This window comes from Emys orbicularis, chromosome 13 (assembly GCF_028017835.1).
Source record: "Emys orbicularis isolate rEmyOrb1 chromosome 13, rEmyOrb1.hap1, whole genome shotgun sequence".
NCBI lineage: Eukaryota > Metazoa > Chordata > Testudines > Emydidae > Emys > Emys orbicularis.
The window spans coordinates 40,379,845-40,391,306 of NC_088695.1; positions in this window are offsets into that span (position 1 = coordinate 40,379,845).

An 11,462-nucleotide genomic window follows, 5' to 3' on the forward strand; every position below is an offset into this window, starting at 1 on the left:
CAGTCCCGATTTTGGGGTCTTTTTCTTATATAGGCTCCTATTACCCCCCACCCTCTGTCCTGATTTTTCACATTTGCTGTCTGGTCATCCTATTCCACAACTGTGGAGGGGACTGAAAGGGAGCTGAAATTGCTTCAAGCTGTTTTACCTACCTCCACACAGCCATCTGGGGACTGTGCCACTGAGAGTGGGTGGGTGCTTGCTCTCACACCCCAGCGAAGTCCCCTCCATGCAGAGCTCCAGGGCAGCAGTGTGGTTTTGACTGGGGAGACCGAGTTTCACCACTTCCAACTGTGCTAGGCCCCCCAGTATGTATGTCCACGGTGGCCCATACTCACGAATACTCTATGGGGCGCTGTATAATAGTGGCCTAAACATTACCACAATAAACCCAACAGCATCAGAACCACACCCCTAAAACTACAAATTAAAAAGATCTGATTGACCAGAATTGTACACAGGAAGAAAGGGGAATAAGGATGGGAGAGACACTGGCAGAGAGAAAGGCTGACCTTGTGGGTAAGGCATTGGACTCTCCGTATGAGAGTTTGGACCAGTCACTCATCTCTCTGTTCTTCAGTTCCACATCAGTATAATAGGAAAATAACCCTTCCTTTCCCTGTCTTAACAGCTGTAAGCTCTTTGGGAAGGGTTTGCCTCTTACTATATGTATGTACAGAGCCTAGCACTCTGGGCCTTCTTGGCACTCCTGTAATTTAAACAATGATTTATAGAGAGTCCATTCTTACAAGCACTCTCTGTGTAGCCACAGCTAGCAATCCATCAGGCTTTTATTATGTGCAAAAAGACAGAGAAGAGACACCTATGTGTCTGAATAATATCTAAATCCATAATCCTCCCTAATCAGTCATGTTATTTACACAGTGACAACACAGATAACAGACAGGAAAGGATCCAAACACCTTCCCCTGGGGAAATATATGGAAAGCAGATTATGGATCAGACAATGAGATATTATTGTAGATCACGAAGGGGCTGAATGGGTGCAGACTGGCAATATCTAGGTTAACCTAAATCCAGAGAAACACAAATTATATTTTGGTTGATTGGTTTGAACCCACAGAAGATATCAGGTAATGCTGCAAGCAACAACCTTACCTACTGCTTTGCTTATTCTTTGCGGAATTAATAGGATTTAGAAACTGAAACGCACCTTCAATGATACCAAAGGAGAAGAAAGCACAACTCCTCCTACTCACAAGTTATGCCTAGTAATAGTGATATTTTTGGACTCCACTAGTATCTTCGAACTCAAAGAGATTGCACCTCCCACCAAACCTTTTCAACTGCTCCTTTATGCTAGTCCTCTGAAGCCGATGCAAGTCAGTTACACAAGCAGGCCACAAAAGGGAGAGGAATAGCTCAGTGGTTTGAGCATTGGCCTGCTAAACCCAGCGTTGTGAGCCCAATCCTTGTGGGGGCCATTTAGGGAACTGGGGTAAAAATCTGTCTGTGGATTGGCCCTGCTTTGAGCAGGGGGTTGGACTAGATGACCTCCTGAGGTCCCTTCCAACCCTGCTATTCTAATGGAGACACAGAGAAAGGCAGGGATCCCTATTGCTTAAAGCACAATACTGACCCTGTGGCTGATACATGAGCACTTTAACCAGATGGCTCTCAGTATGATCAATTTGCTTCATAGTGGAATGTGGGTGGAGCACTGCTAGCTCAGGCCCCCGTCTCCCCACTGTAACCCACTTGTGAGTGTGTGGTACAGGCCTCTCTGTGCCTGATCCACAGAGGATTTGAGTCTGTTAAAAGTCCAGCTAAGAAGCTGTAGCTCCAGCTTTTAGCTCTGCAAGGCCACAGTTCAATTCCTGGAGCGTCCTCCGAGATGACAGCCATCACACCAAAATATAAGGGGATGTTGCAAACAGGGCCGGCTCCAGGCACCAGCCGACCAAGCACATGCTTGGGGCGGCACCTTAGAAAGGACGGCCAAAGTTGGGGTAGCGGGGGACACTCGCGGTGTTGTTGTTGTTGTTCGGCGGGGCGGTGCTCGAGGGTTTTTTTGTTGTTGTTTCGGCCGGGCAGCGCGGGGGGGTGTTTCGGCGGCGCGGCGCTGGGGGGGGGGGGCGGGCGGAGGTTTGGGCGGTGCGGTGCGGCGCTCCGGGGGTTTGGGGGGGCGGGGCTTGGGGGGGCGGGGGTTTGGGCAGCCCGGCGCGGCGCTCCAGGGGTTTGGCCGGCCTGGCGAGGTGCTCGGCGGGGGTTTGGCCGGCCCAGCCCGGCGCTCGAGGGGGGGGGGGGGGGGTTGGGTGGCGCGGCGCGGCGCTCGGGAGGGGACGGGGGTTTGGGCGGTGCGGCGCGGCGCTTGAGTGGGGCGGGGGTTTGGGTGGCGCGGTGCTTGGGGGGGGGGTTGGGCGGTGCGGCGCTCCGGGGGGGGGGTTTGGGCGGCGCGGCGCTCGGGGAGGGTGGGGGTTTGGGCGGCATGGCGCTCCGGGGGTTTGGACGGCGCGGTGCTCGGGGAGGGTGGGGGTTTGGGTGGCGCGGCGCTCCGGGGGTTTGGGCGGCGCGGTGCGGCGCTCGGGGAGGGTGGGGGTTTGGGCGGCGCAGCGCGGCGCTGGGGGAGGGTGGGGGTTTGGGTGGCGCGGCGCTCCGGGGGTTTGGACGGCCCGGCGAGGCGCTCGGCGGGGGTTTGGACAGCCCGGCATGGCGCTCCAGGGGTTTGGGCGGCCCGGCGAGGCGCTCGGAGGGGGGCGGGGGTTTGGGCGGTGAGGCGTGGCGCTTGGGTGGGGCGGGGGTTTGGGTGGCGCGGTGCTTGGGGGGGGGTTGGGCGGCGCGGCGCTCGGGGAGGGTGGGGGTTTGGGCGGTGCAGCGCGGCGCTTGGGTGGGGCGGGGGTTTGGGTGGCGCGGCGCTTGGGTGGGGCGGGGGTTTGGGTGGCGCGGTGCTTGGGGGGGGGTTGGGCGGTGCGGCGCTCGGGGAGGGTGGGGGTTTGGGTGGCGCGGCGCTCCGGGGGTTTGGGCGGCGCGGTGCGGCGCTCGGGGAGGGTGGGGGTTTGGGCGGCGCAGCGCGGCGCTGGGGGAGGGTGGGGGTTTGGGTGGCGCGGCGCTCTGGGGATTTGGACGGCCCGGCGAGGCGCTCGGCGGGGGTTTGGCCGGCCCAGCCCGGCGCTCGAGGAGGGGGGGGGGTTGGGCGGTGCGGCGCTCGGGGGGGGACAGGGGTTAGGGCGGCACAGCACTTGGGTGGGGCGGGGGTTTGGGTGGCGCGGTGCTTGGGGGGGGGTTGGGCGGCGCTCGGGGAGGGTGGGGGTTTGGGCGGTGCGGCGCGGCGCTTGGGTGGGGCGGGGGTTTGGGTGGCGCGGTGCTTGGGGGGGGGTTGGGCGGTGCGGCGCTCCGGGGGGGGGGGGTTGGGCGGCGCGGCGCTCGGGTGGGGCGGGGGTTTGGGCGGCATGGCGCTCCGGGATTTTGGACGGCGCGGTGCTCGGGGAGGGTGGGGGTTTGGGTGGCGCAGCGCTCCGGGGGTTTGGGCGGCGCGGTGCGGCGCTCGGGGAGGGTGGGGGTTTGGGCGGCGCAGCGCGGCGCTGGGGGAGGGTGGGGGTTTGGGTGGCGCGGCGCTCCGGGGGTTTGGACGGCCCGGCGAGGCGCTCGGCGGGGGTTTGGCCGGCCCAGCCCGGCGCTCGAGGAGAGGGGGGGTTGGGCGGTGCGGCGCTCGGGGGGGGACAGGGGTTTGGGCGGCACAGCACTTGGGTGGGGCGGGGGTTTGGGTGGCGCGGTGCTTGGGGGGGGGTTGGGTGGTGCGGCGCTCCGGGGGGGGGCGGAGGGGGGTTTGGACGGCGCGGCGCTCGGGGGGGGCGGGGGTTTGGGTGGCTCGGCGCTCCGGGGGTTTGGACGGCCTGGCGAGGCGCTCGGCGGGGGTTTGGCCGGCCCAGCCCGGCGCTCGAGGAGGGGGGGGGTTGGGCGGTGCGGCGCTCGGGGGGGGACAGGGGTTAGGGCGGCACAGCACTTGGGTGGGGCGGGGGTTTGGGTGGCGCGGTGCTTGGGGGGGGGTTGGGCGGCGCTCGGGGAGGGTGGGGGTTTGGGCGGTGCGGCGCGGCGCTTGGGTGGGGCGGGGGTTTGGGTGGCGCGGTGCTTGGGGGGGGGTTGGGCGGTGCGGCGCTCCGGGGGGGGGGGGTTGGGCGGCGCGGCGCTCGGGTGGGGCGGGGGTTTGGGCGGCATGGCGCTCCGGGATTTTGGACGGCGCGGTGCTCGGGGAGGGTGGGGGTTTGGGTGGCGCAGCGCTCCGGGGGTTTGGGCGGCGCGGTGCGGCGCTCGGGGAGGGTGGGGGTTTGGGCGGCGCAGCGCGGCGCTGGGGGAGGGTGGGGGTTTGGGTGGCGCGGCGCTCCGGGGGTTTGGACGGCCCGGCGAGGCGCTCGGCGGGGGTTTGGCCGGCCCAGCCCGGCGCTCGAGGAGGGGGGGGGTTGGGCGGTGCGGCGCTCGGGGGGGGACAGGGGTTTGGGCGGCACAGCACTTGGGTGGGGCGGGGGTTTGGGTGGCGCGGTGCTTGGGGGGGGGGTTGGGTGGTGCGGCGCTCCGGGGGGGGGGCGGAGGGGGGTTTGGACGGCGCGGCGCTCGGGGGGGCGGGGGTTTGGGTGGCTCGGCGCTCCGGGGGTTTGGACGGCCTGGCGAGGTGCTCGGCGGGGGTTTGGCCGGCCCAGCCCGGCGCTCGAGGAGGGGGGGGGTTTGGGTGGCGCGGCGCGGCGCTCGAGAGGGGACGGGTGGCGCGGCGCTTGGGGGGGGGGGGGTTGGGCGGTGCGGCGCTCCGGGGGGGGGCGGGTTGGGCGGCGCGGCGCTTGGGTGGGGCGGGGGTTTGGGCGGCATGGCGCTCCGGGGGTTTGGACGGCGCGGTGCTCGGGGAGGGTGGGGGTTTGGGCGGCGCGGTGCGGCGCTCGGGGAGGGTGGGGGTTTGGGCGGCGCAGCGCGGCGCTGGGGGAGGGTGGGGGTTTGGGCGGCGCAGCGCGGCGCTGGGGGAGGGTGGGGGTTTGGGTGGCGCGGCGCTCCGGGTTTTGGACGGCCCGGCGAGGCGCTCGGCGGGGGTTTGGCCGGCCCAGCCCGGCGCTCGAGGAGGCGGGGGGGTTGGGCGGTGCGGCGCTCGGGGGGGGACAGGGGTTTGGGCGGCACAGCACTTGGGTGGGGCGGGGGTTTGGGTGGCGCGGTGCTTGGGGGGGCGGTTGGGTGGTGCGGCGCTCCGGGGGGGGCGGAGGGGGGTTTGGACGGCGCGGCGCTCGGGGGGGGGCGGGGGTTTGGGTGGCTCGGCGCTCCGGGGGTTTGGACGGCCTGGCGAGGTGCTCGGCGGGGGTTTGGCCGGCCCAGCCCGGCGCTCGAGGACGGGGGGGGTTTGGGCGGTGCGGCGCGGCGCTCCAGGGGTTTGGGCGGCCCGGCGAGGCGCTCGGAGGGGGACGGGGGTTTGGGCGGTGAGGCATGGCGCTTGGGTGGGGCGGGGGTTTGGGTGGCGCGGTGCTTGTGGGGGGGTTGGGCGGCGCGGCGCTCGGGGAGGGTGGGGGTTTGGGCGGTGCGGCGCGGCGCGGCGCTTGGGTGGGGCGGGGGTTTGGGTGGCGCGGTGCTTGGGGGGGGGGTTGGGCGGCGCGGCGCTCGGGGAGGGTGGGGGTTTGGGCGGTGCGGCGCTTGGGTGGGGCGGGGGTTTGGGTGGCGCGACGCTTGGGTGGGGCGGGGGTTTGGGTGGCGCGGTACTTGGGGGGGGTGGGCGGTGCGGCGCTCGGGGAGGGTGGGGGTTTGGGCGGCGCAGCGCGGCGCTGGGGGAGGGTGGGGGTTTGGGTGGCGCGGCGCTCCGGGGGTTTGGACGGCCCGGCGAGGCGCTCGGCGGGGGTTTGGCCGGCCCAGCCCGGCGCTCGAGGAGGGGGGGGGTTGGGCGGTGCGGCGCTCAGGGGGGGACAGGGGTTTGGGCGGCACAGCACTTGGGTGGGGCGGGGGTTTGGGCGGCGTGCCGCTCGGAGGGGCGGGGGTTTGGGCGGTGCGGCGCTCGGGGGGGGGTGTTACGGCAGGGCGGCGCTCTTCTTTTTTGCCTGGGGCAAAAAAAAGTCAAACTGGGAACAGGAGCGGAAGTTTTTCTCCTTTTGCACCGACCTTGGGGGGGGGTTGGGTGGTGCGGCGCTCCGGGGGGGGGGCGGAGGGGGGTTTGGATGGCGCGGCGCTCGGGGGGGGGGCGGGGGTTTGGACGGCCCGGCGAGGCGCTCGGCGGGGCTTTGGGCAGCCCGGCATGGCGCTCCAGGGGTTTGGGCGGCCCGGCGAGGCGCTCGGAGGGGGACGGGGGTTTGGGCGGTGAGGCGTGGCGCTTGGGTGGGGCGGGGGTTTGGGTGGCGCGGTGCTTGTGGGGGGGTTGGGCGGCGCGGCGCTCGGGGAGGGTGGGGGTTTGGGCGGTGAGGCGCGGCGCTTGGGTGGGGCGGGGGTTTGGGTGGCGCGGTGCTTGGGGGGGGGGTTGGGCGGTGCGGCGCTCCGGGGGGGGGGGTTTGGGCGGCGCGGCGCTCGGGGAGGGTGGGGGTTTGGGCGGCATGGCACTCCGGGGGTTTGGACGGCGCGGTGCTCGGGGAGGATGGGGGTTTGGGTGGCGCGGCGCTCCGGGGGTTTGGGCGGCGCGGTGCGGCGCTCGGGGAAGGTGGGGGTTTGGGCGGCGCAGCGCGGCGCTGGGGGAGGGTGGGGGTTTGGGTGGCGCGGCGCTCCGGGGGTTTGGACGGCCCGGCGAGGCGCTCGGCGGGGGTTTGGCCGGCCCAGCCCGGCGCTCGAGGAGGGGGGGGGGTTGGGCGGCGCGGCGCTCGGGGGGGGACGGGGGTTTGGGCGGCACGGCACTTGGGTGGGGCGGGGGTTTGGGTGGCGCGGTGCTTGGGGGGGGGTTGGGCGGTGCGGCGCTCCGGGGGGGGGCGGAGGGGGGTTTGGGCGGCGCGGCGCTCGGGGGGGGGCGGGGGTTTGGGTGGCTCGGCGCTCCGGGGGTTTGGACGGCCCGGCGAGGCGCTTGGCGGGGGTTTGGGTAGCCCGGCGCGGCGCTCCAGGGGTTTGGGCGGCCCGGCGAGGCGCTCGGAGGGGGACGGGGGTTTGGGCGGTGCGGCGCGGCGCTCGGGGGGGGCGGGGGTTTGGGTGGCTCGGCGCTCCGGGGGTTTGGACGGCGCGGCACTGGGGGAGGGTGGGGGTTTGGGTGGCGCGGCGCTCCGGGGGTTTGGGCAGCACGGTGCGGCGCTCGGGGGGCGGGGGCGGTGGTTTGGGCGGCTCGGCACTCGGGGAGAGCGGGGGTTTGGCCGCCGTGGCGCTCGGGGGGGCGGGGGGTTGGGTGGCGCGGCGCTCGGGGGGGCAGGGGTTTGGGCGGTGCGGCGCTCGGGGGGGGGTGTTACGGCAGGGCGGCGCTCTTCTTTTTTGCCTGGGGCGGCAAAAAAGTTAGAGCCGGCCCTGGGTGCAAAAGGAGAAAAACTTCCGCTCCTGTTCCCAGTTTGACTTTTCATTGGTCAGCAGCACACAAGGACTTCGGTGGGAGCAGAAGTTAGGCCAACACCAAGCGTTTTGAAGATCCCACCTTTACACATGTGCTTCTCTTTACTCACGTGAGCTTCAACAGGGCTCGTTTTATGAGTCAGGTTAAGTGCGCGCGCAAACTCTGCAGGGTCGGGTCCTTGGAGGATAAGGAAACCGACATTCCCTTTCTTTGCCTCCTTTCCCAGTCTTCCTTCCCATTAATCACTGACATTAACTTGGCTGTCTTAGTGCAACCCCCTTCAGGTTATAGTCATGGCAGGAGAAATGCTGATACTTAATTGAATTCTATCGTCAGTTGCTAGGCAGGAAAGACACAACACAATTCGCTTCACGATGGCAAGGTTATTTCTCAGCACACGTGTAACACTTCTGCCAGATACTGCTGAGAGCAAAAAGGGCTGGGTCCAGTTTTTTAGGGATTCCTTTCAAAAACGTAAACAACACTGGCAGGAGCCCGCACCCAGAAACCTGGGAAACTATAGACACCGCCCTGGGCACCCTGGATGGGGTTCTCCACTCACAAGCACTGAGTCCAAGGGTTTGAACAAAGAGACAACAAAATAAACTTGGACAAGCCAGTCCAAGGATTCTTTCTAGCAGTTCAGTTTCCAGCCCCTAAGGGAAGTGCTGCTTTGGAGGCTAATTTACCACCTGACCCAGCTGAAATTATTTCAGCTTTGATTGCTGGGGAGGGAGAAGTGCACTGGAATCCCGCAGGTAGGCGGTTACTCTCTGCGGCTTCAGCCCTAGTTACGTCAGCATCCTCCACTGCCGCCCTAGACGCCACAGCAGCTCAGCTTCACCTCTTAGCTGAGCTAGTCTATCTACTCACTCAACCCTGTCTCTGTGCTGAGTCTTTGGAGAAGAATCAGTATTGGAGAGAATCTTTTTTTAAGCATTTTTATCACCAGAAAGGCACCCCCGCCCCCACAAAAAGGATAAATGTTTCTCCTGCAGTAACCTTGTCCAGGCCCCCTTACCCAGCTTTGCCATCTTAGTCAGGGAGACCCCTCATCCCAGTCACATTAGGTGTAGTTCTCATGTCCCGTCATTTCCAAACAGGCATAATAGCACTTTATTGTCCACAAACTCAAAACATTTTTGAACCAGAAATGACCCAAACTGCCACATAACTGAAATGCAAATGAGGCCCGGCCCATTCACTCATTTCCCTTTGCACACCAAGAGGTGCCAGCAGAGGGCTCCCTCCTCTCAGGACCCCCCTGTCTATCTGAAGTTCTCAAACAGGACTGGGCCGCTTTTGTCCGTGTTCACCAACAGGAGTCAATAGTGAATGAGCTCCCCACTTAAGGGCTTCGGGCCCCAGGAGTTACACCTGGGCAGTCTGTAGATTGCACTTGGACAAGCTAGTAATGGCCCATAGCCAATCTGAGTGCAGTGTAGTGACAGTATGGTGATGTTACAATAGCCATGTGCTCCTTATGAAAATACCTCCACTCTGGCTCCTGCTCACAGAACTCCCCATCCACATGCCCACATGCTCACTCCCCACTCCCTTCTTTCTCTTTGACCATTTGCCAAATAGTGAGCGCCCCCCTCCCCCCCCATGTGCACACATGTCTGTTGCAGACAATAGTAGTTTACCTTAGTCTGGAATGAGTGAAGAGTGAGTGGGAGTCTAAGGGCTTGGCCCTATATGAAGCTATATGCATCATCAAGTTTCTCTTTTTGTTTTCTAGTATTCCTGGGAGATGGTGCCCTCTTGTGGCAAATGGTGGCTCTGCTGCAATTATAGTGTATATCACTAATATCAGTGGCCCTGGGCTTCCTTCCAGCTAGAGGGGATTAAGGTGAAGGAAATTTCCATGAGGTTATCCTTGGGGCTATTTCCCCATGACCGTTCTTTTATATGGTACTTCTCTAGCTGAACAGGGCTGTTGGGCCAACCCACAACCCCTTGGGATCGTGCAGGGTAGGGAGGGGGATGATAAATGAGCAGGGAGGCAACAGTTCTCCTACAGTGACCATACGTCCCAGTTTTACTGGGGCAGGCCCAGTTATTCATATAGCATGCACGGAACTTCTTCTGGGACTCCTGGAGTATCCTGGGTTTTCATTTAATCAGTCAAACCATTCTGGGTTTTTTATACCTGCAAAATATTGATTCAAGACGTGTCATTATACTGAAGGCCAATGGTCGGGAAGAAAGGGTTGCCTAGGAATTGGGGTACTAGCCTAGAACTCAGGAGATGTGGTTCAATTCCCTGCTGCACTGTGAGGCTCTGTGTGTGACTTTGGTCAAGTCGCTCTGTGCCTCTGCCCGCCATGGGTAAAATGAGCATAACAATACCTCACAGCGGTGTAGTAAGATTTAAATGCACGGGAGATTGTGAGGTGCTCAGAAACAGCAGCAGTTGGGACCTCAGGAGTACCTGAGTACCTAGGAACAAACAGTCAATTGAAAGGCATGTTCAGGATGCTGAACAGCCTTTGGGGTGAAAAGAAAAATCAAATGGCGCAGATACAGTCAGAGCTGTTCTTTCACTGCCAGTGAAGGTTACAGACACTTGTTTAGAGTTCTGTGATAGACTTAGTTACTGGAAGAAATCCCCCATACTGAGAAACAGGCCCAGGGTGCTGCTGAATCGGAAGCTGACAGTAACCGGCGCACATTTATGAAGAGGAGAGGGCTAGGGTAGCTGCAGGGGATGATGTCTAATGCCCATTTGTTAACTGTAGTGATTGCTAGGGCCTAGTGGAAAGGAGCCAGGTGGTTCCCAAAGGTGGAGGCAGACTCCAGATTGGCTCCTGTATGACGCTTGAGGCTCCATCAAATCGGCTGCCTCTGGCATAGCCACAAATGTGGAAGATGGGCATCTCTTGGAGAACCTGGGCTTCTTTCTTTGAGAGTTCTCTTGTTGTGAGCCCTGGGAGTAGGACAGTGTCCTCTTCTGGGGCTGATACTTGTATGATTTTCTTAGAGGGCTGGTGTCTAAATCCCTCAGGTCTTGAGGGTTATGGTACTATTCTTGAGGGAAAAGCTTTGTCTGTCATCTGGCTGAAGAACTCCATTACCTCAAAGGGCAAGTCCACCAGTGCCCCTTGAGCATGTTGTCAGCTCTCCTGAAAGCTTGGCGCCTGATTGCAGAACATTTCTGAATAAACACAACATGAGGCTTCCCATCTGCAGTATAACTCCCTGCGGCCTTTTTTCATTCTTTTATTCTTTAATTTTGTCATTCTACAGTGACTGACAGTCCTGCTGTGCTGGACAGGATTCTTGCTACATTTCAGAACTGCTGAGTTGAATCGTTACTAGAACTAGGAACCATAACTTCAGATCTAGAGGCCCTAGCACACTGGGGGATGTTAGTATTTGGATCCTTTGCTTCTTAAACTTTCCTTAAAAATCTATGCTGGCAGTGGCGTGGCTTTATCAGAGTTTTGAGTGTGCTAAGAACGTTGCAGTGTCAGCACTTTAATGTCCCAGAGGCAAAGTAATGAACTCTTAAGGGGAAAAAATCCCATTTTTATGCAAACAAAATAATTCTCAAATCCCAGAAACTATCTGGCTGAATAGGCATGGAGACTGATGTGCCTTAAAGAGGTCTGTATGAATTAAGATGGGGGCACACTGATGCAATGCGGAGAAGAAGGTAGCAGTGACACTGCCCAATCTGTACATATTGTGTGGATTAAGCACATGAGTACTCACACTGGAATAAATGCGCCTATTCATGTGCTTATGTATAAAGACCTCAATCCTGTAAGTGCCTAACAGAAGCTGTCAGATTTTGAGCTGTCAGTCAAGCATTTTGCAGGAGTCCAAAACTGACTGAAAATGCACAAAATACAAAGAATGAACAAATGAATACTTTGGCATTGCATCCATCATCTCTGAAAGAAGCGTAGGGGAAAATCCTTCAGGCAAGAGAACAGAGCTGTAAATCTCTGGAGAGACTGAGAGTGGCCTTATTCTTCCTTAATAAAGGATAATACATATTATTACAGTCTTGGACCTGGTT